Below are 27466 nucleotides of genomic sequence, written 5' to 3' on the forward strand. Positions count from 1 at the left end.
AACCACACTGATGATAGGATGAAATAAAAATTCTGATGCTGCCTCCACAGTGACTCATAGTGTCTCTCTGAAAATGTCCACAGTGCCCCTCTGTTAGGTAAAGGGAACTTCGTGTTATAAAAGGAGATGCAAACAAGCGTTTCCTATCCCTCCAAATTCCTGTCCTGAACCCCGAGGCAAACTGGGGTTTCGAATTAAAGCATAAAGAGAATCGTTCACGTCTGGGCATTTTCCTGGTGAACTGTACCATCAGAAAGAGGCACACAGATAAACCGGTGAATAAAAGCCCAGCGATGAGTGCTTCCCTAATCCAAGGTATGGAGAAGGCAATGGCACCCCACTCCAGTACTCTTGCCTGGAAAATCCCATGGACGGAGGAGCCTGGTAGGCTGCAGTCCATGGGGTCGCTAAGAGTTGGACACGACTCAAGTGACTTCACTTTCACTTTTCACTTTCATGCATTGGAGAAGGAAATGGCAACCCACTCCAGTGTTCTTGCCTGGAGAATCCCAAGGACGGGGGAGCCTGGTGGGCTGCCGTCTATGGGTCGCACAGAGTCGGACACGACTGAAGCGACTTAGCAGCAGCAGCAGCAATCCAAGGTAAGTTTATACTATAAGGTGGATCCACCCCTGAATTCCTCATCCAGGGCTAATGTTTAATGAGCACTTAGTATGTGCCATTTTCATACTGTTCATACTCCTTTCATACTGCAAGGAGATCAAAACAGTCAATCCTAAAGGAAATCAGTTCTGAATATTCATTGGAAGGACTGATGCTAAAGCTGAAGCTCCAATACTTTGGCCACCTGATGAGAAGAACTGATTCACTGGAAAAGATCCTGATGCTGGGAAAGATTGAAGACAGGAGGAGAAGGGGACAACAGAGGGTGAGATTGTTGGATGCCATCAGCAACTCAATGGACACGAGTTTGAGCAAGCTCCAGGAGTTAGTGATGGACAGGGAAGCCTGGCGTGCTGCAGTCCATGGGGTCACAGAGTCGGACATGAAAGAGTGACTGAACTAACTAGTATGTGCCAGACACTGTGCTAAACGTTGCACTTTGTTATCTTATTTAACTCTCACCAAAAACTTACAGGCTTCTCTGGTGGCTCAGATGGTAAAGAATCTGCCTAATGCAGAAGTCCTGGGTTCCATCCCTGGGTCCAGAAGACCCCCTGGAGAAGGGAATGGCAATCCACTCCAGTATTCTTATGTGGAGAATTCCATGGACAGAGGATCCTGGTGGGTCATAGCCCGTGGGGTTGCAAAGAGTTGGACACAACTGAGTGACTAACACAAACTTACAAGATCAACGTCTTTATCATCTGTTTTACAGATGGGAAAACAGAGAAAAGCCATTTATAAGCAACAGAGCTGCGTGTCTGATACCAAACTCAGTGCCTCCAGCCTATTCCACCTTTCGCCTGAATACAAACGCAGGGTCAGTGTGGGACCCCTTTACCAGTGCTAACACAGGCGGCTGGAGGCTTCCTCCAAGTCTTACACTGCCCAGTCCAGCATCCAGGATTTAAAGGCCCTGAGGAGGCAGGGGAGTGTTGTACAGGAGCCCAACTCTCAAGTGGAAGCTGACCCATATTAACCAGGCATCAGAATCTTCAACTAGCTTTTAGAGAATTAATACAGTTGCAGCAAGTCAATAAGCCAACCCAAACATTTAAGGAGAAATACCATAATTAATAAAGTTTTAAAAGAAAGAACAGGAATATAAAGAGCAGAGGGATGAGGGTGTGTAGACATGACTCTAACATGAGTAAAAAGAAAATTAAAAGCACTGCAAACTTTTTATTTATTTATTTATTTACTAACTCTCCTAAACACCAAGGAGTAAACTCACAGCACCCCAGTTTGAGCAGCACAGACCTAGACAGGTCCCTCCCAAGGGAGGACTCTAGGTATTTCCCTGGTGGCCCAGGGTAGCAGGTCCAGGTTCAAGATCCCAAGTGGTTCAGGTACGCGGACTCAGTCGTGTCCAACTCCTGGCGACCCCATGGACTGTAACCCACCAGATTCCTCTGTCCGTGGAATTTTCCAGGTAAGAATACTGGAGTGGGTTGCCATTTCCTCCTCCAGGGGATCTTCCTGACCCAGGGATCCAACCCACGTCTTTGGAGTCTCCTGCATTGGCAGATGGATTTTTTACCACTAGCTCCACCTGAAAAGCCCCCAAGATCCCGCATGCCCCAACCAAAACCCAGTGAGGTCAAATAAATAATTTTTTAAGGGAGGACTCTTATCTTCCTTCCTATAGAGGCAGGTGTATAAAGAATTTAGGGGTGGGAAATTAAGTTGAACTGAGAGGATATGTATCCTGGCATGGTTTTCTTTCCAAAGGAGAGAGAGAGGAAAAGGCAAGCAGGTTGGAGGGCTAATGAGAAAGGCCCTTGCTACTTGGACTCTGGTCCAGGGACATAGAACTCTGGATTCATCTCTGTTTACAGCTCCTGAGCTGCTGGCTGAAAACTAGGCATAGGACAGCATCTCAGGTTGCGACTCATGGTTTTTCCTGGGAAAGCAATCACTGCAAGCCCTGCTCTGGCTTCTCGGCACTTCTGGCTGCCGGGCACCTCGATGATCGTCCCTCTCTGCACTTGCTCCTCTGTGGAACTCCATTCTCCCAAGCACTGGTCACAGCTTCTCTCCAGAATCAGGACTTTGGTCCTAGCTGTCTTGAGCTCCATGCTGCACTTCAAGAGGTCTTCTAGACAGCCCCACCCCTCTCAGATCCTGCAGACTCTCAACTGTCTCCAAAACAACCACGTTCCCCTCCAAGTCCTCCATTCTTGCTGGGCTCCTGTGTGCATTCATGACATCACTGTGTTCCAGACCCTCAAGTTAATAAATGCAGGTATCTGGGGTTTCTTTCCCTCCATTTCTCTTGCTGAATTGATTTCTAAACCTTGTCATTGTATTTCTGATTTATTTCTGAATTTCCTCATCTTGCATCCATTGATGCTGCCATGTCAGAGGTTATCAGCATCCAGCACAATGCATGCCTTTCCACCTCCCCTAAATAACTGATCTTCCTGTCCCTATTTCATCACCCCCATTCCCCACAAACCTTCTGGCACACTCCACTACCACAAGAGTAACCTACTGAATAGATCCATAAAGCAAATCTTCCCTGGTGGTTCAGTGGGAAGAATCCACCTGCAGTGCAGGAGACACGGGTTTGATCCCTGGGTCGGGAAGATCCCCTGGAGGAGGAAATGGCAACCCACTCTGGTATTCTTGCCTGGAAAATCCCATGGACAGAGGAACCTGGTGGGCTAGAGTCCACGGGGTTGCAAAAGAGTGGGACATGACTGAGCGACTGAACAGCAACAACCAACAACAAAGCAGATCATCTGTGTAACAGGCTCCACTGTAACTCCCTATTCTGCCTGATATTCCAATAATCTGGTCTCACTTACCTATCCAGTCTCACATCCCGTTGTACACCCAGGCATGTGCATGCGTGCACACACACACACACACGCATGCAAGCACACACCTGATTCCTCAGCTAGTCTCTTTGAATGTCTCCACTCTGGGTCTGTCTCTTAACTCCCAGTTCCTTCCTGAAACCCAATATCTCCAAGCTAAAACTTTGCCTTTCCAAAGCTTTTCCAGAGCTCCCTCAGTCGAGAGGAATCCCCCCATCCTGACATCGCGCTGTGCTGTGATTCTCTGACAGCCCGCATCACAGCCTGTAGTTTATCCTTGTGATTTATGTTTTCGGATCCTCCCAAATGACTGTGTGCGCCACAAAGACAGACTCTCTGACTCGTTCCCCCTGCTATCAATTTTCATTGCCTGGTATGGAGCAGGTGTTTAATAAATGTCAGCTGCATTTGATTTTCAGTTCATGAGAAAATGTGAAAAATCACCGAGGATTCCTTATGGCAGAAACACACCAGACTTCTGCAGTCTCCAGGTCAAGATGGAAGTCAGACCAACCTTAATGACACCCAGGGGCAGCCGTCCAGGTACCTACGGCATCTGCAAACTATTGTTCCCAACTGCCTGGTCGGGGCAGAGTGGAATTAATCAAGAGCTAAAGGACACCTGGCGTTGTCACACAGGCCACAGAAATGTAATTACATTGAAGATAAAGGGAATTAAAGACTGCAATATAATATTTTTAAAAGCCACGATAGTGGAAGCAGAGGTTTATTGCCAAATGCCCCCTGTGTGCTGATTTCATCAACATACCACCTAGGATAGGACCACATTAAAAGCTTTTAATAAAACAGTCATTTGGATATTAGATTTGAATTCTGGTCAGCATGCTAAAGCTCTTCCACAAATCTTTTAAAAGCAATTTCCAGTTTGTAGCTTCCTAGTAACAGTAGAAACATGAATCAACATATGCCACATTGATTTGGGGTTTCCATGGAGACTGGAAGGACACAGGGAAGGGAAGGACAGAAAGAGGCCAGTTGGCCCAAAATTCTGCTAGAAAAAAAAAAATGCATCTCGATTCCATTCCTCTAAGCATTAGCAGCCTCATTTCCTTCCTGTTCATCAGTTCGAGCTTCCTGATATTTAATTTGTAATAAGCCTACTCGACTTTGCACAAGGAACATCAGAGGGGGCATGGAAAAAAAGTCAGCAGCTAAAGGTGTGGGCCCAGGAGGTTTGCAAAGAGGACCTGAGAAACATGGGCTCTGGAATCAGAAGAAAGAGCCTCTGATCCTCACTCTGCTGCAAACTGGCTCCGTGACACTCACTGCCCTCACTAGCTGCATGATTACCAACTAACATAACCAAGAGCTTTGAATTTCAATTTCCTCATCTGTAAAACACAAATTAACACACCTGCCCTATTTTTCAAGGTGGTTATAAGAAAGAAATGAGACAGTCTGTGGGAAGGAAAATGCTTTGCAAATTCCAGCACACTGTACCCTGTTATTATATTTGGTGATGCTCTGTGCTACTCTCTAAATGGAATTTTGCCAGTGAGCAAGTCTATGCAGAACAAGATTGATGACTTAGTAGAGAGTAGACTGACCTGGAAAAAAAGAACAGTGGGTTTGACAGCCCTGAATTTCCATCTCTGCTCCTTGATTTCCCCAGATCTGTAACTGCGGGCAAGTTATTCTCCCTCTCTGAGTGTTATTTTCAGCATGTCATCAGTTTGCTATAAAGATTATAACGATCATTATACCAATGTCATCAGCTTGTTAAAAGGATCCAATTAGATAACATCATCAAGTTCAGCATAATGTTTGATGAACGGCAAGTGACTGTAAGCCACCATTATTAGCTGTATCAATTGTTTCATCATCTGTAAAATGGGAATTAGAATTCCTACCCTTCCCCACTTTACATAGGGGATGACTTCAACGATACCCACTCAGCTATATGATAAGCTGTCTGGGAAAACACGCTAAATAGATAGGATGTTATTGTTTAAAGATTCATGTTTGCCACTTGCTAAGCCAGGTAACAGCAAAAAAAAAAAAGTATGAAACACATTTGTAAGGATTTTCAAGTTTCTTGGTGGATGGGCGTTACTCAAGTCCCGGCTACAAAAGCCCTTTTCTTTTGTCCCCCTTGAGCCTTCGTGTGTCTCCTTATGACTCCCTACAGCCTTTCCTTCTTTCTACCCTCTTTTCTTTATTCATTATTTTTATACTTCTCCTTCTAAGCTTGTCTAGAAGGAATTTTAAAATGAATCTTCGGAGGCTTTGTTGTCTAAACTGCAGTGGTTCCCTAGAGCTCCTAAAATTAAATGGCAGACCTACACTGGGAGAAATGACATGAAATCAGGAGTTATTGTGGAATTACAGGACTCTCAGACAGTGGCCATCAGTGTTAAAAAACAAAACAAAAACTTAAGAAGCACATCAACCAAATACAGTGTGTGAAATTTAACTTGAACCCCGATTTGAATTTAAAGACATAAAAAAATATTATGAGACAATTGGGGGAAGTGGGAGCACTGATTAGATATTATTGTTAATGTGATATCAATACTGAGGGTTTTTTTTTTCCTTAAGCAATCTTACTCTTTAGAAATACACCTGGAAATATTTAACATTGAAATGATACGTTATCTGGAAATTGCTTAAAAATCACCCAGGGTGGTGAGTGCAAGGGGATCAAAGCTAAGTTGTCCTGTCTTCTTGACTTGTGTATTTTTGATAGTATGCCTAATTTTTTTTTTTTTTTAGTGTGACAAGATATGCTTTAGTAAAAAGAGCATATGTGTAAACTGTTAGTGCAAGGAAATCAAAATATGAAAGATGCAATTTGAATAGAAATTGATTTCCTGTTTATTTTCCATTGTAAGCTTTCTTCCCCATGGATAAATCAACTTAAAAAACAAAAACGAAAAACTATTTGACTCCTAGGGAGCAGGTGCTAAAATTCATAGAGGTTTAGAGTGGGTATGACTCTCAGATATCACCTACAGAACCTAAACTTTAAAGACTTTGCCCAAAGTCACATTTCTTAGAGCCATAGTCAGGACTCAGCACAGAGCTATTAGAACACCATCCAGCTACTTACTTCCTTTCCTCCCACTTCTGAGCTGCCCAAACATCCAGAATCCAGGGCCACAAGTCACCCTTGGATGAGGATGCAAAGGATGACCTGTTCGCTTACATCCCCAACCCTTCCCTGCCCCTATTGTGACCTGAGCCTTACACAGTGAACTCACTTTTTACAAATTAGCTTCCCAGTGGCCAGTTGGCTTCTGCGAAGGCAGTCAAAGGGCAGGAAGCCAGAGAGTAAGGAAGAGTGCGCGTGTTCATTCTCCATCGCTCAGTCATGTCCGACTCTTTGTAGCCCCATGGCCTGTAACCCTCCAGGCTCCTCTGTCCATGGAATTTTTCAGGCAAAAATACTGGAGTGAGTTGCCATTTCCTCATCCAGCAGATCTTCCTGACCCAGGATTCGAACCCACATCTCCTACATTGCAGGCAGATTCTTTACCACTGAGCCACCTGGGAAGTCCATAGAGAAGAGAGGGCTTCTGTAATATGATCCTTCACATGTCCACAGCCTCATCTCCTGGTTCATCATGATCATTAAGCCCTCAGGTACGAAATAATCTCAACCTCTTCTCCTGTCTCCTCATCTGCAAGTCTATGCACATCCACCCCTCGCAGGTGTGTCTATCAGGGCAAATTCTTCCTAGAGGTCCTGCTTCCCCACTTAACCCTCCCTGCTTGATCAACTCTCTATCTTTATTCTTTCTCTCCCCCATTACACTTATAAATAAAAGTACTCTTTCATTTTAAAAAATCCCCCTTGGGTATTCCTCACTTTGTCAGCAAAGCTGTCTGACAGCATCTCCTGTTTCCCCACTTCCTATCCCATCCTCAGCCCTTCACAATTGGCTTCCATCCCCACCACTGCCCTGAAACAGGGACCCCCCCCATCCTGTGACATCCAATGACACCTGTCTTTAAGGACCTCTTCACTGCATCCACCACGGTGACCTGTCACTTCTAGCATTCCTACTCCCTTAGCCTCCTCGACCTGACACTCTCCTAACTGCCCTTCCCCTTGGTCTTCTTTGCTAGCTCCTCCTCTTCTCAAAGCATAAATATTGATATTCTCCTGCTTTCTAACCTTGGCTTCCTGTTCTCCTCTCCTTAAATGCTTCTTGGGCAATCTTATCCTTGTCCGCACTCCTAACTACACAGATATACTGACCATTTCCAAATACTTTCCTCTAATTCTGGCCCTTTTCCCAATTGTAAACATTCTTATAGCCCATGGTTGCTGAATATACCTCTCAGATATTCCCCGGGCACAACATATGCAGCTCTATCTAAAAATTGAGCACATCATTCCGCTTCCTCTCCTGACCCATTTCCCCCCACCCTTCCCCCATATACCTACAAATCTTGGCTTTCTCTGCCATCTTTGGTTTCAGCTTCTGGCACCAACATCCACTGAGTAACTCGAGCCAAAAATAGGGAAGCAATTAGAGATGACACCTTTTCTTTCATCTCCTATAGTCAAGCAGTTACCAAACCATACTGATTAAATCTCCTTCAGTTTTTACACCTGCCTCCTCTCCTTACTACCATTGCTCTGGTTCACCTCCTGGCTCATAGTTCCTGGTTCTTGTTCTCGGGCTCTGTGATCCAGCCTATCTCCTTAAATTCAACTCCAGTCTGCAGCCATAATCACCTATGTAAAACATGATTATGGTCCCTTCACCTCACAACCTGTAAGCCCAAGCCTCGGGATAAAGTTCAAGCTTAAATATTCTGACACATAAAGTCCTCAGGAGCTAGGTCCCACCTACCTGAGAGTTGCCCACCACCCCAGTGGCTGATGCTTCATGCTCTAGTAACTCCAAAGTGCTCACAGTCTTGAGCACACATCATGGTTCCAAGTCTCTAGGCCTTGTTTCTGCAATTTGTTCTGCCTCCTCACCCTTCTGGCTGCACTCAGGACCACTTCCTCCAAGCAGGCTCCCCCGCACAGCCAGGTTTTGCAAGTGTCCTACTCTGTGCTCCTGGACATACTTCTCTACCTCAGCACCCGGCATGATTAAGTGCCTACAACTCTCAGCTCCTACCCAGTCTCTTAAATTCACCAAGGACAGGAAACTGTATCCATTCTTTCATTCATTTATTCAACTAACCCTTAGGTATCTCCTATGCGCCAAGCAATGAAACCAGGTGGTATAGGTCCATTTCATGACCTATACAGACGACACAGGTAAAAGATTTTTCCTCTCTACATCTCCAACACCTAGCCCAGTGCCTGGCACCAAGAAGATGCTCAATAAATGTTTGCTGAACTTAACTGAACCAGAAAACAGGTGAGTGAGTGAGGCTCTTTGGAGCAAGGATGATGACTGGAAGAGGCCGCAAGGAATTACAGAAATGGTATGAGCTATCAGGTCCAGTAAAAAGGGTTCAAACTCCAACTTATCCTATTCGTGGCTGAGTTATCTTGGCTTAAGACCTTGCTGTCTCCTCTGTGAAATCAGAATACTAAAGCAATGCCAACTTCCTGAGCTACTGTAAGAATTCAATAATATTAAAGCAAATATGGATTGTAAATTCTTCAGCCTTATCAAAACATGAAGTCACACTGAGAGCATCAGAGTCATAGAAGACAGAGGTCCGACACCACACAGGGGTAGAGGGGAGGGTACAGAGGATGGGGCAGCAGGGCAGGAGATGGAGAAGCAGCGGGACCTAGTTTTCAAGGCCCTGGGGCTGAGATGTGAGTGCACGAGGCCCTGCCACAATAGGAGTGTGGCTCTCCTCCTATGTCGCAGTGCCAGGGTGCTGGTTATCAGTCTCTTCCCCTTCATAGACAGTAACAAAAGCTTTACCATTTGCCATCAGGGTCTACAGCTGTGGGCAGAAAGCAGCTTCAGCACTCTCCCCCTCCTCTGAATATAAAATCAGCTGTTTCTAATCCTTCATTTTTAATCACTTCAGCCAATGGCTTTTATGTCCTCCCTGCCAGGTCCAGTCCAGCCAGCTAGCCAGATTTATGCAAAAAAGAAGCTCCACAGCCATCAGACCCGGGCATGGTGGCTGGCCACACCAACAGTGGCAGGAAATGGTGGTGTGGAGATTGGGGGCAGCTCTCCTGCTGGGATCTATTCCTACCTTCGCAGACCCCCCTGGAAAATGAAATGCTTTGCTTTCAGGCCTGTGCCGGGCACACATGAATGTCTGCACTGGGGGCGGGAGGAGGGACGGGCTGTGTGGGTGCGCTCTGATGCACAAAGACGCTGAGCAAATTCTGACACTTTTCCTTGAGAGACAAGGCCCTGGAAGGAATCTACCTTAAGCCATTCAGCTTTTCTGAGACCCTCTTCTTTTTAGGACCTTTTATTGAAGGATTCAAAAGCTTTTTGGAAATTCCAAACAGAGAGTCCTGATAAAGGTTCTGATGAGAATGTTGATGCTTCTTGAACAGTGAAAAGTATTCTAATTTTCAAGACAGAGGAAAAGCAAGGAGCATTTCTAGTGGCTCTAGAGCTGTAAGTATTTGGACAGAAATGAAATGAGCAAACACATGGGATAGGGGAGCCTGGGAAAGGATTAGCAGGATAAATATCCTAAGCCATGAAGTCGTGATACACAACAAAACCTGTATTTGTATGGCACCACCAAAACCTAAAAATTGCTTTCACTTCTTTAGCTGATCAAGTTTCTTAAGCTCCTGGAGACTTAAGTTTTAGGGAAGTTGGAAGGATTAAACAGCATCATGTGAGGAAAATACCTAGTAAAGTTGCCCAGCGCATCTTGACAACTGGCAGCTATCATCATTTTTTAGTTGATCCTCATAAAAACTTTTGGAGGTAAGTTGGGCCCTTGTTATTGTACCCATTTTACAGATGATAAAAGCAAAGCTGTACAGGATCCCTGAGTGAAGGGCACAGGGTAATTCAATTAATGACCCTAGGGAGACTTGAACCCAGGACCACCAGGGCTTTTTCCACTCTATACAACATGGCATCACATTCAGTACTGCTGCTGCTGACCCATCCCTGAGACCCACATTTGGAGGATTTTTTAAATGGTAATAAGATGGATTTTGTGCAGCCAACCATCTACCTCTTACTCAATCCCTTGGGAGTCCCTGGCATTTGTGAAATGACTCTTGTGGTTGAAGCTCACTGACCCATAGGAGAAAGACCTTGGCTTCAAGTGAAAGTCTGATTCACCTGGACAAAGAATATGAGAAAGTTTTAAGATTCCTTTGTGCATAAAGCTCTGTGTGAAAAAAAATTTTAATGCCAAAATAACAGGGTCTCCAGGAGCAGCTTACCTTGGCCAGGCCACGGTGGACTAGGGGCCACCCAACACTCTCCAATCCCCATTCACCCCTCTCCCATCGATCTTCTACTAGGACACCTATTCTAAGGACTGAGCAAAGAGCAAATGGTTAATAAAAACAGTTTGCCAGACTGATTGAGTGCTCACAGGGATACCATTCCCGAACTAAAAGTAAAAGCCATCATCAGCATAATAACACATTGCCAGTTAGAGCTTTGAACTTTCCCCCAAGCACTTAGATGCTCTCGCGATAACCGTTATCTCACTCCCCCACTTTCCAGCACCTCCTGCATCTTCCCCAAAAAACCTGGAATTTTCCAAAACTGTAGGAACAAATAATCCAAAAATAACCCAAGTTGCAGGAAGGGGTAGGCTTTCCTTCCTATTTCATTAGTTTGAAAGCATCCCAAGATAAACACCTATGAGGACCTTCAGCCAGGTTTTAAGTATGGAGTGAAACAATAGACTGAGATGGAATGACTCTAGCACAGAGAAAAGCCTCGATCCTCCACGCCCCCCCTAGACAGCTCTGAGAAGCTGATGCCAAGGACGCATCCCCTCCTATAGATGTTTACTGTGTCCTCAACTCACTGCTTAGAAATTGGTGACCTGCCCTCTCCTACAAAAAACAATTGCAGCTACATGTGGTGATAGAAGTTAACTGGACTTATTGCGGTGATCTTTTCATAATACATACATATATCAAATCATTACGCTGTAACCTGAAACCAAAATGATGTTATATGTCACTTGTATCAGTTTAAAAAAAAAACACACCATCCCAGCAAGTCTCATTTTAAGACGATGTCTAAGAAAACAATCCAGAATGTGAACAAAACTTGATATTCTTCCAACATTATATGCAATAATAAAAATGTGGGAAAATATTTGAAACTAGAAGTTGGTGACCTGCCAGTGGATGTGTTAATTAACTCGACAGTAGGAGTCCTTTCAGAATGCATACATGTATCAAATCATCCCATTGGGCACTTTAAACACATTACAATGTTATCTGTCACTACATCTCAATAAAGCTGAAAAAAAAAACAAAAAAAATCAGTGACCTCCGATGTATTTGATCTCCCTTGAACCCACTGTGATCGTGAGTTCTCCTGCATCGGAATGTGTCACCTGCATCAGTCACCCGCAGCACAGGGGACCTGCACGCTGTCTGGAAACAGAACAGATGCTGTGGGCAGCCAGACTGCTGTGCCGGCGATCCGCTGAACACAACAGCAAAGAAGACATGAATGAAACGAACAGAAAGTGTCACGGTCTAGGCAGCAATCAACCATAATCACAGAGCCCCCGAAGGGATCTGCAGGGAGATACTGCGTCCCCTTGGACAAGAAAGGAGGTTTCAAGGGAGGAGAAAGAACAAAAACAGGATATTGGCAGCTTAGCACCCACTGTCCGGGAAGAATGGGCATGTCCCTGCACCCTTGCTCCTGGCAAGAGTGACTGACTTAACCCAGCCTGTCTAAGCAGCTCTGTTAGAGAATGGGAGGGTAGGGTTATGACAGGCAGACAGCGCCTTTTCTGCCCTGGGGTGTCCTGCACTTCCCAGCAAGACTCAAGGCTCAGGATGGCCGGCTGGGAGGGCCAGTTCGGGGACCCTCTCGCCGGGCTGGAAGAGCAGCTCTCTCTTACCTGTCTGGTGGAGGGCAGTGCAGCTGGGCAGGTTTGGCTGGTGCTGGTCCCAGCTGGGCATGGCTCGGTGAAGCCCTGAGTGACCGAGTCAGCCACTTCCTGGTACATGGGAGAGGGCTGCTGAGGGGCGGCTCACCTCACCTCGGGGGGTGGGGTGGGGGTGCCCCTAGCAGGGCGGCTGTAACATGCAGCTCCCGCTGGCTCCTCACCCGCCTGCCGGGCTTTGCATCTCATGAACCGGGAAGGCAGCGAGCTCCCGGGGAAGGGGGTGGGGAAGCGGAGGGAGGGGAGGGGGCACTCTGACAGATGATGCGCACTGCCATGCAGAGTCGGGGGAGGACCGCAGACTCGAGCAGGATGGCACTGCCTATAAGGCTCTCCCGCTGACAGCGAGCTCACTGGCAGCTGCCTCCAAGGGGCCAGTGCGCTGCAGAAGGCAGGGAGAAGCAGAGCCCACAGGGGTCTGAGGTTGGAAGTGGGGGCAGAGGAGGTCCCCCAGGGTTGCACAGCGGGGAAGCAGGTGAAACAGGGTAACTGGCCTCAGGAGAGAGAGGAGAACCTGCCTCGGCTCAAAAACAGACCGGGATGGACGCAAAAGACAAAGGCTAAGCCTCAAAGAGGTCTCTCCTGCCATAGCCAACAAGCAAGGATGCTCTGGCTTTAGGAATTTGAAATGGCTGGCAAAGTAGAGGAAGCCCAGTTCTAACTTTCTCAATGAGGATTTAAAAACCAGCCAGGGAAGAGTGTAATGCATGAAACGTTTCATGTTATTTGCCACTCCACACCACAGGCCAGCCTGGGTGCCCCTCGGTTGGGTGCCCAACCTGTGATGGGGATGTGGTGGCAAGAACAAGGAGCAAGAGAGAGGGCTGGGAGGGGACAGAGAGAACATGTCATGTGATGCTTCTGTCTGTAAAGTTCCATTTGGATGATCAGGAGAAAAACCTTTTGGACAGCTTGGGCCAGTGCCTGGAGCAGCTTCTGAGCATCAGGGATAAAGAACCGTTGGCATCGGATTCTAGAGTCTACGAGACCTGCCACCCCAACGTGGGCAGCAGGTTCACCACACAGGCCCTGGAGCTGGCAGTCATCGGCTCTATTTACAAGCACAGCCAGAGAAAGAGGCTGACAGGGAAACAAATAAACAAACAGCAAAGCCAGAAAAGACCAGAGGAAGTGCAGCTGGGGAGACTCCACGAGCACAGCTAATGAAGGAAAAGAGATCTCAGATGAGGACCTTCTCCGGAGGGCGGGGAGTGGGATATAGGGGCCAAGAACTGCGACGGGTTTCCAGGGACCCGTCCTCCCGCTACAAGCCAGTTCCTTTCCTTCAGGCCGGCCTCTACACGCCCTGACCAGCGCCGCCCCAGATGACCCCCAGGGGACAGCTGCTCTTGTTAGGACAGCGCCACTGTGATCGGTCATGATCACCAACCGGTTCACTGCAGCATCAGACATTGCCCCAATTCACAAAACCAGGTCAATTCAGCCAACAATCCTTGGCGCCGACTGTGCGTCGTGGGGGTTGCAAACATGACTGAGGCATCCTTGTCATGTCTCAGGTGATCCAGAAGAAAGAGAGCTTTAAGTAAGTGATGCTAACTCATAGATAAGGGGGCTAAGGACTTCAAAGGGTGACACAGAAACGCTGGAGGAGGGAGAGACCAAGTCCACCAGGTCCTCTCCCAGGAAGCCTCATCTGACCTGCATGTTGAAGGTGACCAGTGGATTTTGACCCGTGGAGTTTAGTGAGAGGAGAATTCAAGGCTGAGGAACAGCCTGGGCAAAGGCAAAGAGTCTAGAGGTGCCCTCAGGGGGTTGGGGAACAGTGAGCACTCTTTCAAGGGAGGCTGGAGTAGAAAGTAGAGTGTGATAGGAGGCCGCAGAGGAGGATGTAAATTAATGGGTACATTGCAAACAGATAGTAAAAAAAAAAAAAAAAAGAAAGAAAAAAGTTTAAACAAAGCAATGTTGGTCAAATCATTTGCATTATCAGATCTAGGTTTGAGGAGATGCTGAGTAGAGAAGGACTGGAGGAAAAAAGAATCTGCTGCCAACGCAGGAGATGCAGTTTCCATCCCTTGGTCAGAAGGATCCCCTGGAGAAGGAAATGGCAACTGACTGAACTATTTCTGCCTGGAGAGTCTCATGGACAGAGGGGCCTGGCGGGCTACAGTCCACGGGGTGGCAAAGAGTTGAACATGACTGAGCGACTTAAAAACAACATCAACTAGGTGAAAGAGGATGGAGAAATCAGAGGTCAGCATCAGTGCAACAACAGGCATTAGGCTAAGTGAAACAAGTCAGATGGAGAAGAGTAAATACCATGTAATCTTATATGGAAGCTGAAAAAAAGAAAAACGCATAGACACAGAGAAATAGATTGGTGAACAGATGGGGGGTTGAGTGAAATGGGTGAAGGGAGTCAAAATGTACAAACTTCTAGATATAATATAAACAAGTCAGGGGATATAATGTTTACCATACACCATGGTGACAGTAGATTCATATTTTTAAAAATTTCATTGCAATATAATTGACATGTAACACTAGTTTCAAGCGTACAACATACTGATTCGATGTTTGTTTGTATATCGAATGCACCGAGTCCACCGACTCGATGGACATGAGGTTGAGTAAGCTCTGGGAGCCAGTGATGGACAGTGAAGCCTGTCTTCTGCATGCAGTCCATGGGGTCACATAGAGTCAGACACGACTGAGCAACTGAACTGAGCTGACTGATGCTGACAATAGTTAATGGTACTGTGTTGGATATTTGAAACTTGCTAAGAGAATAAGCCTTAAAAATTCTACTCACAAGAAAAAAAATTTTATGACTATGTGTGGTGACAGATTTTAACTAGACTTACTGTGCTAATCCGGAGAAGGCAATGGCACCCCACTCCAGTACTCTTGCCTGGAAAATCCCATGGACGGAGGAGCCTGGTAGGCTGCGGTCCATGCTAAGGGTCGGACACGACTGAGCGACTTCACTTTCACTTTTCACTTTCATGCCTTGGAGGAGGAAATGGCAACCCACTCCAGTGTTCTTGCCTGGAGAATCCCAGGGACAGAGGAGACTGGTGGGCTGCCATCTATTGGGTCACACAGAGTTGGGCACGACTGCAGTGACTTAGCAGCGGCAGCAGCAACTGTGCTCATCAACTCACAATTCATACAAATATCAAATCAATATGCTGTGCATCTGAAACTAGTGTTACATGTCAATTATATTGCAATGAAATTTTTAAAAATATGGATCTATTTAGCAAAAAGATCGATAAAAGAGTTCATAACCTTCTCAAGATTTTTTTCCTTCTGAATCTCAGATTTTGCATGATTGAATAGCAATTTATGAGAACAATGAATCACATTTGCATTCAAAATATAACCCTTTTCTCTTGGGTGTCCTTTCTGCAAAGTTCCAATAGCATCTCCAACCTGCGAGAGATTTCTTTTTTGGTTGTATTACACTGATTAATTTCTCTAGGTTCTTTGATATAAATATATTTACTTTGGTTGTAAAAAATAAATTTATATGGAACACTGGAGAAAGTGGGGTCCACGGCCCTGCCACGTTGCCCAAACGCTGAGGGAAGAAATGTTTGGGCACATTGAAGTATACACGAGGCAAACGAGTTGGGAAGATTTTGCTTAGAGGATGGAACAAATGGGATGCAATAGAGGTTTCAAACGTACTTGCAAACTGGGGCTTGCTCTTTCTTGCTACTTTGGATTCCTATGGTCTTCGTGTGAAGAGCTTATTGGACGAATAGAAACATGTGACCCAGTCACTACTACTGGTCCAGTCAACAGCCAGTCAACTATCAGTCAGGTGAGGTCATAGTAGATAGTAGATAATCCATAGTAGATAATCCAGCCATCATCCAACCCACAGCTGACTTGATACATGAACAAGCCCAACCAAGGTTGACTAAACTGCACAAACCTGCAGGATTGCCCAGCTGACCCATGTAATTATGACCCAATAAAAGATTTTTGTTTTAAGCTATTTTGCTTTAGTTTTAGGATATTACGTTACACAGCAAAAGCTCACTCATACATCATGGAGTAGCCCAGATTTCAAACCCATTCTGGGTATTTCCAGCTCCTTTCCTCGCACATCAGCCAATTTTAATGTATCTACTACCCCAACTTCATTTCTAATATTAATGAATAAAATTGACATTGGCCACTAATGAAACCCAGGTTTTATGACAAAGGTGATTTGTGTTGGTCTCTTCTGAAACCTTCATCAACCATTTTTTTACCTCAGATCAGTTAATTTTTTTCTTGAATATAATAAGTATGTTAATTTACTCACCTATCATGACATAGTCCATTTCCTGAGCATAGCTTTGGAAGTTAACTTCTTGCCAGCTATTCAATATTTTGTCCAAATGTCTAATTGTCTCACAGGGATTGCTTGCTCTTAGAGAGCAAGGAGGGGCTTCCCACGTGGCCCTAGTGGTAAAGAACCCACCTGCCAATGCAGGAGACATAAAGAGTGGTGGGTTCAATCCCTGAGTCGGGAAGATCCCCTGGAGGAGGGCATGGCAACCTACTCCAATATGCTTGCATAGAGAATCCTTTAAAGGAACCTGGTGGGGTACAGTCCATAGGGTTACAACGAGTCAGACATGACTGAAGTGACTTAGCACACTCGCACAGAGAGCAAGGAGTCATCCTTCTGTATCTTTTACACTTCCTAGTGTAGCCTTTAAGTGATTTCCAGACCGGTAAATCATGGTCCTGGTAAATTTATAAAATTCCCAGGCAGCAACCATAGGATCATCAGTCTTTATTTTTCCAAAGAAGAACATTAAAAGTGGTTATCTGCTATTACCATTATTTTAAAAAATAATCTTACTGCCAAAAAAGTATGAAGGACATCATCTTAGAATGAAGGATTCTTCCCATGAAAGCCCAATTGGAAACTTTTAATCCATTTTTAGGTACTTAGAAACTGATATAAAGAAATATATACACACATACACATGTATACACACAAGTACGCATGCATGCATACACACACTGGATTATTAGTTTTTTCTCTCATTTTTTGTGATGAGTGATAACTGTACCTTTGACTGGATACAGTCAAAGATGGATTGGGCTTTCCAAGTGGTAAAGAATCTGCCTGCCAATGCAGGAGATGCATGAGACACATGTTCAATCCCTGGGTTGGGAAGATCCCCTGGATGAGGAAATGGCAAACTGTTCTAGTATTCTTGCCTGAAAAATTCCATGGACAGAGGAGCCTGGCAGGCTACAGTCCATGAGGTCACAAGAGTTGGACACAACTGAGCAACTGAACACACATGCATGCATAAATGGGTTGTATTTGAAACCTACAGATGGGCTGCATCATTGCAACGTGAAACAAAGAGTAGAATAACAAAAGACCATAATCAGAGAAGGTGTTTGACAAGAACACCTAGGAGCTACCTCAGCATTCATTGTTGTTGTTGTTGTTGTTGTTCAGTCACTCAGTCGTGTCTGACTCTTTGAGACCCCATGGACTGCAGCACACCAGGCTTCCCTGTTCTTCGCCATCTCCCAGAGTTTGCTCAAACTCATGTCCATTGAGTTGGTGATGCCATCCAACCGTCTCATCCTCTGTCATCTCCTTCTCTTCCTGCCTTCAATCTTTCAATCTTTTCCAGCATCAGGGTCTTTTCCAAAGAGTTGGCTCTTCGAACCAGGTGGCCGAAGTATTGGAGCTTCAGTGTCAGCATCAGTCCCTCTAATGAATATTCAAGGACTGATTTCCTTTAGGATTGACTTGATCTCCTTGCTGTCCAAGGGACTCTCAAGAGTCTTCTCCAACACCACAGTTCAAAAGCATCAAGTCTTAAGCATCCATTACCTTTGCTAAAGGGATTAGTCCTTTTCCATATTGACTCTGGAAACCAGCCCAGGAGCAGGTCCCAACCCCTCCCATCACTACAGTAGATCCCAGTGAGATACATTTGCAACATCACAAAAATAAACATGCAATAACTAGCCACAATTCACATTTTACAGAGCACTTTGAAGGCAAACAAACTTTCCTACATTTCAGTTTACTCAGCACTGTGCAGCTCTTGGAGCTCAGGAATCCTATCTGAATTTTGAGCAACTGCAAAACTACCTATGATCATTCTTGAACAACCATTTAAGAAAGCATTTGTTACATCCCAGACTAATATCTGACATGAGTATCCTGGGACCCAGATATGGTCCATAGGCTTTGCAGAAGTCAAAGAAAGAATAAGAGAGTTCTAGCCTGAACAGAGGGGCTTCCCCTGTAGCTCGGTGGTAAGGAATCCATCTGCCAGTACAGGAGATGCAGGTTTGATTCCTGGGTTGGGAAGATCCCCTGGAGAAGAAAATGGCAACCCACTCCAGTATTCTTGCCTGGGAAATCCCATGGGCAAAGGAGCCTAGAGGGCTCCTCCCATGTAATTATTATTACAAACGATTAGACATGACTGAGCAACAAAACAACAGCTTGAATAGAAGAGACATTTCAGTCCACACCCAGCCCTTTTGGAGGTAAATATCAGAACCCATTACAGGTTGATGTACATAAGCACATGCTTAAGATGAATGCTTAGTAAATTGTTTACATACATAATGTGGTAGATATAGAATTTCAAAACTTATATAGGATTGTGCCCATATGTCTGCCCACTTATGAGCATGTACACCCATTCAGTTCAGTTCAGTTCAGTCGCTCAGTCATGTCCGACTCTTCGAGACCCCATGAATCGCAGCACGCCAGGCCTCCCTGTCCATCACCAGCTCCCGGAGTTCACTCAGACTCACATCCATCGAGTCAGTGATGCCATCCAGCCATCTCATCCTCTGTCATCCCCTTCTCCTCTTGCCCCCAATCCCTCCCAGCATCAGAGTCTTTTCCAATGAGTCAACTCTTCTCATGAGGTGGCCATATATGGTGCTTAATATAAAATCCATCGAAAGGATGAAAGAAAGAACAAGTGAAATTTCTACTAGAAAGAGAATTTACTTATTAATTTAATCAATTTTTATTTATTTAGCACTTGCTAGGGTCAGGCATTATGCTAAGGATACCAATGTTAGGCATACTTCTATAAACAAAGCAATCTTGGTTGCTTGTCTTGGGTTTCATTCTCCCTACCCTGCCTCTGTCCCTGTATCAAAACTTATCTAATTTAAGCATCTACCTGCTGTTTATGAAGTTAAGTCATATATATTGCAAGGCCGTTCTCAACAATGACCCTCTAAGCCCATCTTTTGTTTTTGATCAGCTGTTGCTCCAAACCTAGTCTCTGTTACTCTAAGTACCCTTAGGTCTGATGCCCTAATTTCAATCCTGTATTTGGTCTTTGTCGTCAGTTAGTTACTGCTGTGTAACAAGCCACTCAATATCTTAGCAACTTAAAATAATCACCATTGGTTATTGATTACGGATCTCTGAGTCATCTGGCTGGTTCTGATGATTTGGGCCAGACTTGGCTGATCTTGGTTAGGCTGGCCCATGAATCCAAAGTCAACTGGTGGGTCAGCAGGGCCTGGTTGGTCTAGGATGGTCTCACCAGCATGCCTGGTACTTGAAGGTCTATTGGCTATGATGAAGGATACATGTTGCTCATCAACCATGTGGCTACCCAAGCTTTTCTTGGCAGAGGTAAGGTCCCAAGGAAAAGACCAGAAGTGCAAAGACCTCCTGAAGCCCAGGCTTGGCACTGGTACAACCTTACTCTGCCATACTTTATTTGCCAAACCAAGTGTCATAAGGCCAGAAGAGATTCAAGACTATAAACAGACACCACACTTGATGAGAAGGGCTACAAAGTCACATCATAAAGGCAAGAGTATAGGGAAAGGCTAAGGAATGGGGCTGTTTTTATGACGAATCTACCACATTCTTGGTATTTGAATTTATTTCTGGAATTTGAATCTTTGCTTTCCCTGATCTCAAACCTGGCTCACCTCTCTGAGGTTTTCAACTCTTTTGCCTCAGATAAGACTCTCCACTTAACTTCTAGCTCATTAGGAAGGCAACCCTTGAAGCCAGCCCCTTCTTAACAAGAGAGAAACTCAAACCCCTTCCATGAGTCAGTTCTCTTATTCTTAAGTAATCCTCCTCTTGTCATGAAAAAAAAAAAAAGAAAAAACCCTTAAGCTATTGCTAAAAATAGATATCTGAACCAGGCTGAACTCCAGCTGAAAACTGTAATCAAAATTCTGATACCCAGAGAGGGCAGACCACGTAAGAAGAACCTTTACAAAATGCTACCTTAACAAGGTTTATTTCTTGTTGAACAATAAAAATAAAATACTCTATCTTCTCAATTCTGAAACCCATTCTTGCTCACATTTTAACATGTCTGTAGCTAAGATGTCTTACAATCAGCAAGTATGTCTAATGTGCTAAGACTGGTAACCCCCCACTCCCACCAACGCCCCTCAAAAAATAGATATATTGAAACATGATTCCTTTTTCAATTGATGGATGGAGCCTTGTAACTGACAAAGTGTTGCTGTGGGTCACCACCTTGTTTATGAAAATGATCCAAATGAAATCAGAGAAAAGTAAGGCCTGAGAACTGGTAGGGTTTCCAAAAAGTTCAGCGTGCTATTGTCTCTAATTAAGGGAATTAGAGGTACTACTGAAAAGGATGACACAAATTAACCAATTGTTTTTCTCACTTGACATTTGCTAGAATGACTAATGATCACTGAAAGTGATGGATTTGAGTTCCCTGTCTCTCCTTTGCCCTGCCACCCTCTGGAACAGGGGCTGCTGGACAACAGAGAGGAGAAAAATATAAAATCAAGGAAAAGAAGCCAAACCCATGAAAACCTACAAATGGGTGGATAGCCTTTGAATAAGGAGCTGCATCATCTGCTCGTTACTTGGTTTGTTTCTTTGTTTTTTGTTTGTTTAACTGTGTTCGTTATAGGAGTTAAGAGGGCAGACTCTGGAGCCAGGCTGCTTTGGTTTGCATCCCAGCTCCACCAATTAAAAGCTGTGTGAGTTTAGGCAGGTGACTTTACCCTGCTGTGCCTAAGTTGTTTTTGTTTTTAAATATTTATTTCGCTGTGCTGGGTCTTGCGGCATGCAGCATTGTTGCAGCATGAGAACACTTAGTCGCGGCATGCAGGATCTAGTTCCCTGACCGGGAATCGAACCTGGGCCCCCTGTATTGAGAGAACAGAGTCCTAGCCACTGGACAGCCAGAGAAGTCCCTGTGCCTCAGTTTTTAATATCCATAAAACAGCTCTCACAAGTGGTTACACTTGCAGTAATGCCTGCCAGACATAAATGCTCAATAAAGTTATTATTATTATTACAATCTCCTTGAATTTTCCTGGAAGAGCAAATGATCCCTTTTCTCTGGAAAGCCAAAAAATATTTCCATAAAGTCCGAGAAGAAACCTAAGTCCTTCCCTGATGTGTAATTATTTTCCCCCTAAAATTAAAGCCATATATACCTTTCCCCAAGATATCTCCTTTTTGTATATGTAAAAAATCAGCAGTATTATTTAGGTGAGGGTGAACCTGCTAACTGAGCAGACTCTTTTTCCAGTGTTCAAAGTTGCACCGGTTCTGAAAAAGAAAAGGACAGAGTCGTCCCAGCATTTGCCATAGGGAAAGCGAAAAACCTTTTACAAAACAAGGCTAGATCCCTGCCATGCGGCTGTGTCCACAGAAACTCCCATACAGATCCCTGTGGGAGGCCCTTCTCCCTGCACTGCCACTTCCCAAAGCCAGATTCCTCACTGCGAGGACCCTGAGAATTGGAAGGGGATTCACAGAACCTGGGGATGGGGACGCGAGGAAAGTCCCCGGAGTGGCCTGCAGACTTGGGGCCTTCCTGGCAGCACAGATATCTCTATTCCGAGAGCCAAGAGGTCTGGAATCTAGAGAAATGAATCCCTTGAGGAATATAATGAATGCCGTGCTCCAGCAGAGCCGGCTCGGTTCAGCAGCTTGATTAATGACACGTGAGAGGACTCGAGGCAAATGTAATGGGAGAGCAAACCTTTGCAGGGTGCCTGCCCTGGATAAGATCCGGCGCCTCACACCCACCGAGGAAACCGCAGAGGGGCTTAGGAGAAACTCCTCCTGGAGCTGTGGGCCAAGGGCAAGGATCTGCCCTGGTCTGAGCTTCTGAGCCCTGAGTGCCTGCATGCCCTGAGAGCCAGCCAAGGGGAGGAAGGCCTCCATCTGCTCCTACCCAAGTCTCCGCTCCAGCGAGGGGGTCTCTCAGCTGCCAGGCTGGTCCTGCCCGCCTATTGGCTGACACATTTTTCAAAGCTGTTCTCAAAGGCTTTGATGAACCGGCTGTTGCTGGGCAGCAGCTGAAGTCATTTGCCCTGGAAAATGGAAGGAAGCAGGTGTAACCGCTCACCCCAACCCGACCCTCAAAAACACCCTTCCCACACACACTCTACAAATCATTGCGTCACTTTGTCCCTGTGTATTTTAATAAGCACACTAATCTCTGACCCCTTAGCATTTCTGCCCTAAAATGTAACCAAGAGTATCACTCTTTTCGGCTTCCCCTTTGAGAGAAAGAGGTGCCAGTCCCGGGCAATATTCTAGCCAAGACCTGAGGTCCCTCTTCAGGTGAACTCTGCCTACAGAGGATGCACGATGCCTCTCTCACCCTCTAAGTTCCATGTGTGTATGTACGTTTGGTCACTCAGTCATGCCCAACTCCTTGGAACCACATGAACTGTAGCCCACCAGGCTCCTCTGTCCATGAGATTCTCCAAGCAAGCATACTGGAGTGGGCAGCCATTCCTTTTTCCAGGGGATCTTCCCGACCCAAGGATCAAACGCATGTCTTTTTCATTGGAGGCAGATTCTTTACCATCTGAGCCACCAGCCTCCATAAAACAGCAGCATTCCTGGATCCAGAGGTGTCTCAGGAAGACTGAATACTTTTTATTCGATTTCTCATTTTATCAAGTATGAAAAAAACTGAAATAGCACTTCACCTAAAAATTAATGAAATCTCTAATTTTTGTTAACTGATGTAATTTTGTGTTTGAAAGTACTTTGAATTGAAATTTTATCACTTGAAAGGACTCTTTTCCACTCATCTTCTTTGATCACCACAACAATCCAGTAAGTTAAGCAAATAACTTTGAGGAAATTGAGACATCAAAAGAAAACGAAATTATCTAAGAATTTATCGTGAGTAATACAGCAGAGCTGGGATTCATATTCAAGTTTTCCCAGTCCCAGTCAAATATTCTTTCCAATCCTCCCCATTCTAATAAACCAATTAATAAATATTGTGAATGTCAAAAATTTGTCATGTACATGTACTCAATTTTCCTGAAAATCTACTAAATGTATCCCACATGACTTTCAGGCCTCTTCTTCCCCCTATCTGTTGCTCTAACCCAAATAAGATGACAAATAAGTTTGACATTAGAGGCATAGAGTAGAAGAGTGGGAGTTCGAGCTGAATGACAAAAACAAACATTGGGTGTCTTTGAGCAGAATTATGTTGTCTTTGAGCTGTTATGTTATAATATTATAACAGCTGCATTTAGAAAACACCCAGGTGTCAGAAGAAAAGGCAGATTTGAGTTATCACTTCTCTCGGGCCATCTTCCAATCTTCCCTTGCAACAACTGCAACTTTTTGCCCCTCTGGGTGTACCATAAAAGAGGTTCCTGCAACGCTTACATCAGAGGGAGTGACTGCTCCTCAGAGGAGCTAGGATTACAGGGTTGACCTCAAGAATACTCTTAGAAGCATTCCTCCTGTCTAGCAGCCTGGAAAATTGAATGTTACTTACAAAGGATCTTGACTTCCAGCTGAGGAGGGGGCAAAGTCTGGGTAAAATCAGAAAGCAGGACCCTCTATCTAAAGAGGCAGAGGTTTCCCCTTCAGAGTCCAGTCAACCTTTGAGCTGAAACCCTTGAGCTGTCCCTGTCCTTACATTCTTCCTGATCACTGCTGGTTTCTCTGCTTTTATAGCTTTTGCCTTATATTTCATGTACTTGTTAGCAAAGGGATCAACCAGCTAACCTGGGAGAGAGTTAAAAGTCCAATCCTAAGTAAAATATTTACATTATCTGTGTCTTCCTAAATAAATAAATGTTACAGTTTTCCAGTGACTTCCTAAAGAAATTCAACTCTTCAGCTTTGTTGCCTAACCCCGTTGATAATCATGATAGGAATTTCAGACCAGGTCAAAGGAATGGATCAGTGGGAGATGACCACATACTTTGAAGGAGATTGAAAACTTTTGTCCCTTGATTTACACCAAATAGACAGCCAGCTAACATGAGAGCACAGTCCACTAAGCGCAAGTCCATGGCCAGTAAGTTACCTGTGCTAAATGGGAGTGCACTGGGTCATCGGAATATGCAGGTCCATGAAAAAGGGCAGGAGCACTTGTTTCCAGCAAGTTCATTCATGCATTCTCCTGTTCATTCATTCATTGTCAGTACCTGTCAAGTGCCATGCCCTCTGCAAGGCTGGACAAGATAGAGGGGTTCTGAATGGTCCAGACTGAGTATCCAATTCCCAGTCAGAGCCCTGACCTTGCCCTCCAGGCTTCAACCTCTGTAGAGCATCCTCGGAAGGGGGAGGGGCACTTTGTCCTACAACCCAAATTTCTGTGAGAGATGCTTGGGTGGTAGCAAAGGCAAAAACCAGAACTGCTCCCTGGAGGCTGGCGAAGTTTTATCGTCCCCAGAGGAAATGACACTAGTCTAGATAACAAACTGCTCTTGTCTCACAAACCCTACCTGCCCACTCCCCACGCCCCAACCCTGAGCGAACCCGATAAGACAGAAAACAGAATTAGGGCTTGTGGAGGGGAAGACAAAACGTAAATTGGCATAGACTTCAGCTAAGAAAAATGCTATCCCTTTCGTTTTTGTGTCTTTGACTCCACACAACTCCAGGGTTTTTCTAACTTTATTTTCTCCTGATCCATGCTCACAGCATCCTCCCACCTTCCCCCTCTGTCCTGAAGTGGAAATACAGAACCAATATCAGCTCTAACCTGATTATCTGTAAAAATTGGGCCAGCGCAGGGTCAGGGATAATAAACGCAGGCAATTTGGAAAAACCATTTAAATTTGCCTTTGGCCTACATTTGTTTGTGTGTGTGTGCTTTGCAGTAGATTTACCTTCCTAATTACGTTTTGTTTGCATTTCCTCAGCACACATTGACTGGGAAGTCAGGGCGGGGTTCAGAGAGTGGGCCGAGTGTTGAGAAAAGCAGGCTTGAGATTAAAATTTGTAGGAGTTAAGCCACAAATTGCATCATTCATTTAACAAATATTTATTGAGCGGCAACAAATGGTGGCACACAGCTCTTGGTTTTGCAGGAGTTAGAAAGTAAGTATGAGAAACATGGTCTGCCTTAAAGAAGCTTGCCATCTTCTCAGGAAGGGTATATTCACATTTGGTGTTCATACAATTGAGATTTCACTGCAGCTTTAAATATGAGCCTAAATAGCACTGATTTTAACCCAAATTATCAGCAGACCCTAAATGGCTTTTGATCTAATGAGACTCAGATAAATAGGGATTCCTCCAGGAACTATATTATGATTTTCTTTGTTTCTCTGATTGCATAAAACACACATTTTTCAGCCTGTAGAAGACAGCAGAGGAATCACTTCCCAGGGTACACGGGCGTTCACAATAATGGGTTGGAGACGTTTCCCCTTGAGACGGTGTGTCTGAATTTACTGATGAGTTAATCACTGAGGAAGCAAACATTCGATGTGTCACATGTCCTCAGTTCAGGCGCTTCCTGGCAGGCCCATCACAGTCACAGCCTTGCTTTTGGCTTACATTTCTAGGCCTGAAATCTGCGACACTGTCCCTCAAAGGACAGGCATGCGTGCTCAGTCACTAAGTCATGTCTGAGTCTTAGCGACCCTATGGACTGTAGCCCAACAGGCCCCTCTGTCTAGGGGAATTTCCAGGCAAAAATACTGGAATGAGTTGCCATTTCCTTCTCCAGGGCATCTTCCTGACCCAGGGATCAAACCTGCATCTCCCGCATTGGCCGGCAGGTTCTTTACCGCTGAGACACCTGAGGAACCTTTAGGGGGCAGGAGCCTTCCCCAACTCAATCATCCAGGGAAGAAAAGTGCGCCGACATGGGGAAAGCAGTGAGGGGCAGGAGCCATGGTGGACCCACACGCAAAGTGGGACAAAACTGTGACTCCATAACACTAGCCTTCCACCCAGATTCTCCTAGGAAAACAGATTCCTTTCTACCCGCTTGCTGCTGTTTCCATGATGGCCAGAGGAACTGGTGAAGTGGATTGTGTGTGCGTGTCACTTGCTGGGTGGGAATCCCAGATCCATCCTCGCTGCCCCCACTCCTGGGAAAGCACCCTGGCTGTCCGTGGTCTGTTGTGGGAGAGACGGCAGCCCCTGTTAGGGATGAGCGAGGGACTCTCAGAAGGCACCTCTTCCCAGGCTTACCCAGACATGATCAGCAGCAAGGTCCGAGGCACCCAGCACAGAGGCTCACTTGTACACGTGCCAGCCAGGTGCCTCCTCACTGCAGGTGACCTAGGACACCACTGAGCTCGGTTCAGAGGTCAAACAACATCTTTTACACATAGTGGAAGTAAGGGTTGTTATGTGAAATGACATATATATTAGGTATATTCGTACTTTGTATCACAATTAAAAAAAAAAGTCTACTTTAGGACATTCTGCATTCATGTGGATGGACTTGAAGCCAAAGCCTTAGAAATTATCCCCTAGTATTCATGGAATAAATACTAAGGTAAGAGTCAATGTTTGCATCGTAAACAAGCAAGTGACAATATAAATAAAAGGACCAGAGATGTAGAGAGTGAAGTCCCTTCTAAAAAAGGCCGTATCTAGGAGGACTGGCAAACCCTTCTAGTTCCTGCATGAGTTTCCCAGAAATGCCTCTTGTAAAGCATCACTTAGCAAGGGAAAAGCAGACACCTGCTTTATAGCTTCTCCTATAACTGAAGAGTTTTGGGAGCGAGGGAGGGAGAGAGGACAGGAGATTTAGTGCCCCAGGGTCCCTGAGAAACTTTTC

At 45.1% G+C, this 27466-nt stretch overlaps 1 protein-coding gene across 3 annotated transcripts in view; it reads right to left on the bottom strand.

Annotated features, from left to right (window-relative positions):
* Positions 1 to 24356, bottom strand: part of RGS8 (regulator of G protein signaling 8) — a 59246-nt gene extending 34890 nt beyond the window's left edge. Inside the window, exons 1-2 of one of the 3 annotated variants that reach the window (XM_055582882.1) lie at positions 24212 to 24356; positions 22634 to 22772 (exon numbers count right to left, since the gene is read on the bottom strand). The gene's annotated coding sequence lies outside the window, so the exon portion shown is untranslated. Of the gene's footprint in view, positions 1 to 21887; positions 22003 to 22633; positions 24181 to 24211 lie in introns of those variants that run through there. The other 2 variants (XM_055582883.1, XM_055582881.1) reach the window with 2 other exon arrangements.
* Between the last annotated feature and the right edge of the window lie 3110 nt (positions 24357 to 27466).

The sequence above is a fragment of the Bubalus kerabau genome, chromosome 5 (genome assembly GCF_029407905.1).
Source record: "Bubalus kerabau isolate K-KA32 ecotype Philippines breed swamp buffalo chromosome 5, PCC_UOA_SB_1v2, whole genome shotgun sequence".
NCBI classification, from domain to species: domain Eukaryota; kingdom Metazoa; phylum Chordata; class Mammalia; order Artiodactyla; family Bovidae; genus Bubalus; species Bubalus kerabau.